The sequence below is a fragment of the Diceros bicornis genome, chromosome 2 (genome assembly GCF_020826845.1).
Source record: "Diceros bicornis minor isolate mBicDic1 chromosome 2, mDicBic1.mat.cur, whole genome shotgun sequence".
Lineage (NCBI taxonomy): Eukaryota > Metazoa > Chordata > Mammalia > Perissodactyla > Rhinocerotidae > Diceros > Diceros bicornis.
In genome coordinates this window covers 45,917,890-45,924,954 of record NC_080741.1, presented here as the reverse complement: position 1 = coordinate 45,924,954, position 7,065 = coordinate 45,917,890, and the positions used below count along the sequence as shown (strand labels likewise).

At 49.6% G+C, this 7,065-nt stretch overlaps 1 long non-coding RNA gene across 3 annotated transcripts in view; it reads right to left on the bottom strand.

Annotated features, from left to right (window-relative positions):
• Positions 1-201: 201 nt before the first annotated feature.
• LOC131414845 (uncharacterized) overlaps positions 202-7,065 on the bottom strand; it is a 72,165-nt gene continuing 65,301 nt past the window's right edge. The window contains exons 5-9 of one of the 3 annotated variants that reach the window (XR_009222244.1): positions 3,934-4,002; positions 3,629-3,712; positions 2,086-2,135; positions 679-784; positions 202-272 (exon numbers count right to left, since the gene is read on the bottom strand). This is a non-coding gene — a long non-coding RNA (uncharacterized LOC131414845). The remainder of the gene's footprint in view (positions 273-678; positions 785-2,085; positions 2,136-3,628; positions 3,713-3,933; positions 4,003-7,065) is intronic. The other 2 variants (XR_009222243.1, XR_009222245.1) reach the window with 2 other exon arrangements.

Here is a 7,065-nt window from a genome sequence, read left to right as displayed (position 1 = left end):
AGTCCACACAGCACGCAGGAGGAACCAGGAGGCCCCCTGCTCAGGTTCTGGAGGGCTTGGAGGTATTCCAGTGACGAACCGCTTGGAGGCTTGGCTGGGGCTGGGGTCTGGAGCGCTGCCTGTGGTGGGGTGCGACCCTGGTGTTGTGAAGTAGCCGTTCTCTGATTGGCAACGGCCTGATTCACAACACCAGCTGCCCCACCGCACCATGCCAGGGAGGTCTCTAGGACGGCTGATGGTGGCGGGGTCACCTCCTCGGTGCTGCTTCTGGACTGTGGTGAGGGGATAGAACAGCCATGGGTTAGAACCGTAATGCAAGCAGATTCAGCATTTCATCTCCCTCTCTATCCCCATCCTATCAACTTTTCTTTTTGGTTGCGGCCTTTGCCAGCCTTCCTATCCCCTGGGGTCATGGGTGGGTATAGTGGCTCCAAGGAGCCCTGGACTCTAGACGCCAGCTTATCTGTACAGTGGTGCTTCTCTGGGAAGGAAGTCTATTGCATTCAGCAAATCCTCAAAAGGAAACACAACCCTCCAAAGCTAGTGGATCTCTGTCCTGGGAGGCGTCATGGAAACCAAATATTTTTAAGGTAAAGTTTTGAGTAAAGTCTTTTCCTCACTGATACTTACAGGGAAAAAACAAAGTTGCCAAACATAGAAACTAGAGACCATTCTCACCTTGTGTTCTGAGTAGTAACTAGGCCAAAACTCCCTCCCTCTCGATTTGTCTGTCCGCCCAGGCTCCCCGGACTTCAAAGACCACGTGGAGTAGCTCCCGCATCTACTAAGGATGACCAGGGTCAGAATGGAGTTCTCCAAGGATGGAGAGTAGTTCCCTGACTCAGTCCTCCAAAGGGTAGACACACATTCCCAACACAAGATAAAGGTGATCACTGATGATTTGGGGCAGGCATGCGAGCCAACAAAAGCTGAGACTGGCTAAGAAATCAGGTGGTCAATGTGAAAACCATTAGCCATCACCGTGCCCTGCCTTTCTAGCAGCAGGTGACCTGCTGAGGCTCACCCTCTCCAAGATTCCACTGGGAGGTACTGAGTGTTTCTAGAGTAACTTAGCAGTAAGATGACTTTGGAACTCTCATTTTGGTATTTGCCTAGATTTTATCACCATTATGAAATTATGTAACATAAACTGACATGAAAATAGCTTTTGAAGTTTAATCTCAATTTCCAGGTGTCGATAAACACTTTTAAATGAACAACTCTCTGGCCCAAAACGATTCCTGCCTGCTTCATGGTTCTTAGTTACCCAAACAAGAAAAATTGCATTTTCCACTTTCTGCCATCTATCTTGGAACCTGCTTTCTTTTAAGGACACAAAGTTGGCAGGTTCCTAGTACTGGATGTGGCACTGAAATTCTGCCAAAGTTCTGGCTGGAGTCAGGGGAGGTAGAAACTGAGTAATTCATCAATCATAGCCATGCCATGTAAATTACTGTGGCCTTGGAGCTCAGAAATGTCTGGATGTTCATGTCTAAAATCAAAGAATGCCTGCTGGGATATTAGACCCTAATGTCTACACTGGGGCCTCTATGGTTCACAGCATTGCCAAGCTGAGGATTTCTACCACGTGTGGGTTGCCCGTGCCAGACTCCCAGGCAGGCCATGGACCAGCTTCACAGCTCACTGTGTGGCTGGGACAGAAGGATGTGGATGTCTGCGTCAAGCACTGTTCTAGGCACTTCATATGCTCTGACTCCTTGAATCCTCATCATACCCACGAGTCATGGTCTATTGCTGTGCTCAACTGGGTAGGAATGGGAAGTTCAGAGGGATGAAGGAACTCCTCTGTGGTCTTGGAGCCAGAGTGGAGAGGGCACCCGGCTTCAGCTCCAGCTTAGCCACCAACCTCCCTGGGTGGACGCAGCTGACTCCAGGTTCTCTCCCTATTCAGATTCCTCATCTGCTGAAGGAGGGCCCAGAGCAGACAGTCTCTAGGGTCCCCCAGCTCTGCAGGCTGGGGGCCTGCTCTCTGGAATGCAGTACGGACCAATGGGTGGCTGGGTGGCACTGGGACTTTGAAAACAGGTGGGATGGGGTGTGCAGTCTGACTCTGTCCCCACCTACCTGTGTTCCTAGGGCAAGTTACTGAACCTTCTGGGCCTCCATTTCAGTATCTGCAAAACAGCGTAATAATAAGATAAAAAAAAAACTTGCATATAGCAAATGCTTGATGTGCGTATTCGATGAGTGTTGGTGCTGAGTTACATGGCTGGCATTCTGAGCATCGGGTAGAGAGAGAACTCAACAATTTTCTTTCTTGTGGGGCTGAAATTCCTGGCGACTGGATTTTGAGGGCCAATAATCACTCTGAGGATGAGCAAGCTCCAGAAAGTGGTATTAGCTCCTTGTAAAATACAGCAGGGGGCCTGCGAATTGCTCTGTTGAGTGGCCAGAGCCTTTAGCAAAGTTAATGTGCTTTGTTGGCCAAGACTTTGTACATGGTAAATTGTACCGGTACCAGGTAAAACCTGCACAAATTACAAGGAAGTCAAAACACAATGAACCCAGAGATTGGCACTAGCCCATCCCTGCATCCGAGGGGCAAAAGGTGACTCAGGAATGGATGAGAAGCTGGGGCCATGAACACACCTATCTGCAGCCCACTCTTCTTCTTGCTTCTGTCTAGCACCCACCAGTGCCCAGGGGGTCAAAGAGAGATCAAGAAATGATTGTCTCAAAAGTAACAAGTGACCATGTTTTAACTTTAAATGCTTGAAAAGAGATGGCATTGTGCAAGGGCCAGGCCTGGCCCCCTCTCTTTCCCCTCATCCCTCACTGCCCTCCTCCTTGCTCTCTGTGCTTTTCTAACTTCTCAAATATGCCATACTCCTTCCCAGCACACCTTTCCAGAAGCTGCTTCCTCTACCTGGAATGTTTCCCTCCCCATTCACATAGTTTAATATCAACTCCTCCTTCAGACTTCAACTCCAAAGTCACTCCCGGACTCCCATCCCCTACACCAGATCTGAACATGCTGTCTAGGCATGGGTAATTTTCCTTCAAGGCACTTATTGCACAGTGTGTGTGGAGTCTCCTCCACTCGACTCTAACCTCACGACTGGGTCCCCAGCCTTGGCCAAAGGGGTGATGCTTGATAAATACTGGTTGAGTGAATGTATGATTTAAACTAAGACTCCTGTGGCCCAACTAATCTTTTCTAAGCGTTTCGATGAATCCCTCAGAAGAATCAAAATGGCACCAAGTATCTTAGGGACATACACAGTGCTATTTTTTAATGAGTAAACATCAATAAACTGACTGCCAGACCTCCTAATTCATCTCCCTGCCTCTCGGATAACCCCACCCTGATGCACAGAGAATCAGAGGGATTTGTCCAGGGGGTCAATCTGATCTGGTTAACCTCTCCAAGGCTCCCCACTTTGCCCAGATCCTACGGCCCCTCAGTTCCCCACCTGCCCCTCACCCTTATGGAGCAGGAGTGCCCCCACTAGACCATGTGTACATGCAAATGCAAATGCCCCTGCCCCCTTCTACCCAGGAAGCTCCTCTCCTTCCTGCAGTCGGGCTCCAGAGTCAGCCGTCAGGAAGGTCTTCCTGGCTCCTTACTCAGCCTGAGCTCTTGGCCAGGCATCTCTGACTCTTGTACCTTTTGTGTCCTCCACTGTTGTTCCACTCTTCAGTCTACCTTAGGAGACAGTGATCCCAAGGCTAGAGGCCATCGTGGAGTCACCTGAAACACAAGGACCTTCAGCTTGGATGTGCTCTCAATCAGCGTGAAAGTCGTGTAAAGTTGGGGGTGTGTGGACACCATGACAGTAAAAATTCGTCCTCATTGTCCCCTGTGAATCACCAGAATGTCTGGAAAGTCCCAATATTTTGCCATCAAAGTACATTTCTTCATCTCCATGGCCACCCTACACGCCAGCCCAGACCCCCACGCCCACCTCTCACCTGGACTATGCGGTATGCATCAAACTTGTCCCCCTGTGATTCATTCTTCACACTGTGGCCTGAGTGATCCTTTTAAAACACGAATGAGAGCATGTCACTCTCCTGTTTCAAATCTTCATTCCCTTCCCACCACACCCAGAATAAAATCCAAATTCCCTGCAAAATCCCACAGGTCCTGGTGGTCTAGCCCCGCCTACCCGTCCCCCATCAACTCCCCCACTTTGTGGACTTAGCCACTTTGTCTTTCTTTCAGATTTCGAAACATAGGGCTAGACCACATGGCGCCTTCTGCAATGTGAAAAATCGGGCCTTTCCTGTAATGGAGCCTTTTGTGAGCTCAAGAAGGTGCCCCTTTCCCTAGGCAGACAGAGCCTTATAACGGGGTGTGTGACCTGGTGCGTGGCCTTGGGCTGGACCGCAGCCCCCACTTGCCCCAGGGCAGGAGGTTCTTGCACCATTCAGCCACAGGAGTAGCCCTGCTGGAACATACCCTATTCCCTCCCACCTCAGGACCTTTTCACCTGCTGTTGCCTCCCTAAGGACTCAGCTACCCCAGGGGCATTTTAAAAGAATGAAAGATTTCTGGTGTTCCAAAATTCTGCACCCATTTTAACCAAAGCCTTTCATCTCTTTATTTTCCACTTTGGCCTCCTTATGTTAGTCTTCCTTCTTTACTACTCGCTTGGTAGGGTCAAGCCAGCTAATTCTGTTTGGTTTCTTTTTTAATGTCACATAATGATCCCTGGGTGTAGGCAATTCTAAGGACATGACGTTTATCTAGGCTTTATAACCTCAGAGGTCTCAAATCAACAAACCATTTTTCTGGCTGTTACTTCTGGGAAAAGATGATGGCTACAGAAACTCAGGATGTGTTTCCTCCTCCACCACCTCCAGGTGGACCACGGGTCAAGGAAGATTCCCTTCAGCCTCTGACACCCTCCCTCCCCAGTCTGGCTGGCTCAGGACGTGCGGGGGATTCAGGGCTCCACCCCCCATTCCAAGATCCTACTTCAGTCAGTTTGAGAATGAAGCCCAGAAATCCACCCCCTACCCCAGGGATTCTGATAGACAAGATTTGGGGACTACTGCTCTAAATCTAGGGCTCTGTTAAAAACTGACATTCCTAATGAGCCTCGTGCGGTGGGAGACTGACATGGCTTCAACATCTTCAGAGGAAAATTACATCTCACCCACATGGCAGGTGCTGTTGGCGCCCAGCCCCACTGTTCCTGTATACAAGACACCCTCCACCTGGGGGCTTCCTTGGGTCAGGAACGGGAGCAGGAGTGTGGTCAGTCTGCACACGGGAGTTAACATCCTCGTGCAGGCCTCATCACTGACACACGGGAGTCGGTGGACAAATACCCTGCTCTCTTGCCCCATACAGGCTTGCAGAGGTTCCCACTTGCCCACAGCAGTCACCTAGTGGATAACACAATCTTTATGGGCTCCCGCCCCCTCACCTCCCCAATCTCTCACAGTGCTTCCTGGCCCCACCTCCCAACACGCAGCGGTGCATTAGTGTCTATGTCGTGCATTTAAGTGCACTCATGTTTTTTTTTTTTTTTGTGAGGAGATCAGCCCTGAGCTAACATCCGCCAATCCTCCTCTTTTTTTGCTGAGGAAGACGGCCCTGAGCTAACATCGGTGCCTATCTTCCTCCACTTTATATGGGACGCCGCCACAGCATGGCTTACCAAGCAGTGCATCGGTGCGCGCCCGGGATCCGAACCAGCGAACCCCGAGCCGCTGCAGCGGAGCGCGCGCACTTAACCGCTTGCGCCACCGGGCCGGCCCTGCACTCATGTTTTGAGTGTGTGTATCTTACACTGTTCTCATGGTCACTTTCAGCAGGGTGGGAACAGGACAAGGGGAGCAAGGCACTCCCTCTCAGATGCTGACCCCACTCTTGCATGAGCAGGACCGTGAGCACCTCCTGGAGTTTTGCATCCTGGGCCATCTCACTTGCTCACTCTCATCCCATCTTGACTTTCAAGGAATCAAAATACACAAATCAGGCAAAACAACCCATTCCAAGTAGGTATTTTCTAGAGTGCGTTGTACTTAACGTTTCTTCATTGTTTTTTCATAGACAATAACCCTCTAAATGGAGGACTCTTTGGCACCAAAACTCTGAGGTATTAGGATCATTCTGCACGGTCAGTAGTCACACGTGCTGTTCCAGGCTTTTAAGACAGCAGGTCTACTCCAGGACAATGGCAAAAATAAACCCAAAGGCAACCTGTGAAGCCTGCTTGTTTTAGCCCATTTTGGCTGATGCCTTCCAGGTGGGCTTTAAAATAAAAACTCCTGGTTCAAAGAGGACTGCCTGGCTGCCGAGCCCAGCCCAGTTTATTAGCACAGTTAATATCGCATGCAAATAGATTTCCCTGCTTCGGTCATGCCAGTCCATTAATTCAGCCCCTTGTCTCCTACATCTTTATCCTTGGCAGGTTAATCCTGCCAAATGCCTTTGCTGTAGCACATGTCATGCTGTGCCTATGTCCAACAATGCAATTGTGCTAATCCTGTTGTATCAGCTTTGTGGTCCTGTCTGGTCAATCCAATGGTGGAAAAACTGCATATAAGGTTTTTTGCCAAGATCTTTCTCCTACTCTGGCACTCACCCCTTCCTTTTTTGTTTTTTTTTAAATATGGTTTCAATTAAATGGTATGAAAGTCAACCACCATGCTTGGATAGCTGCCAATGCCAATGTCTTTCAGACAAGAATGTCAAGGCTCTCAGCGGGCCTCCAAACTCTTTCCAGCAGCCTCACCAGCCATCAGCTGAATATGCAAAATGAGAAGGGTTAAAACAGGAAAATCCACTAAACATCTCTTTTTTCTAGGTTTTCCATGTGTCAAGGGCTTGAAGATGACTGAATGGAGGGCATATGTAGCACCCATTATCTTTGGTGCCAACCTCTCTACAGTTTAGTGGAATCACGAACACGAATTATCAGAAGAGATATATCCCTTCCTGCAATCACCTTCGCCAGGTATCCACCTGACACAGGGAGGAGAAGCGTCTCCAGGCCCCACAGCGTATTGCTCCTCTAGTCCGTGGCACAGTAGGGTTAAGAGCATGGGCCTTGTAGCCAGATCTCTCCAGGTTCAAATCCCGGCTGGACC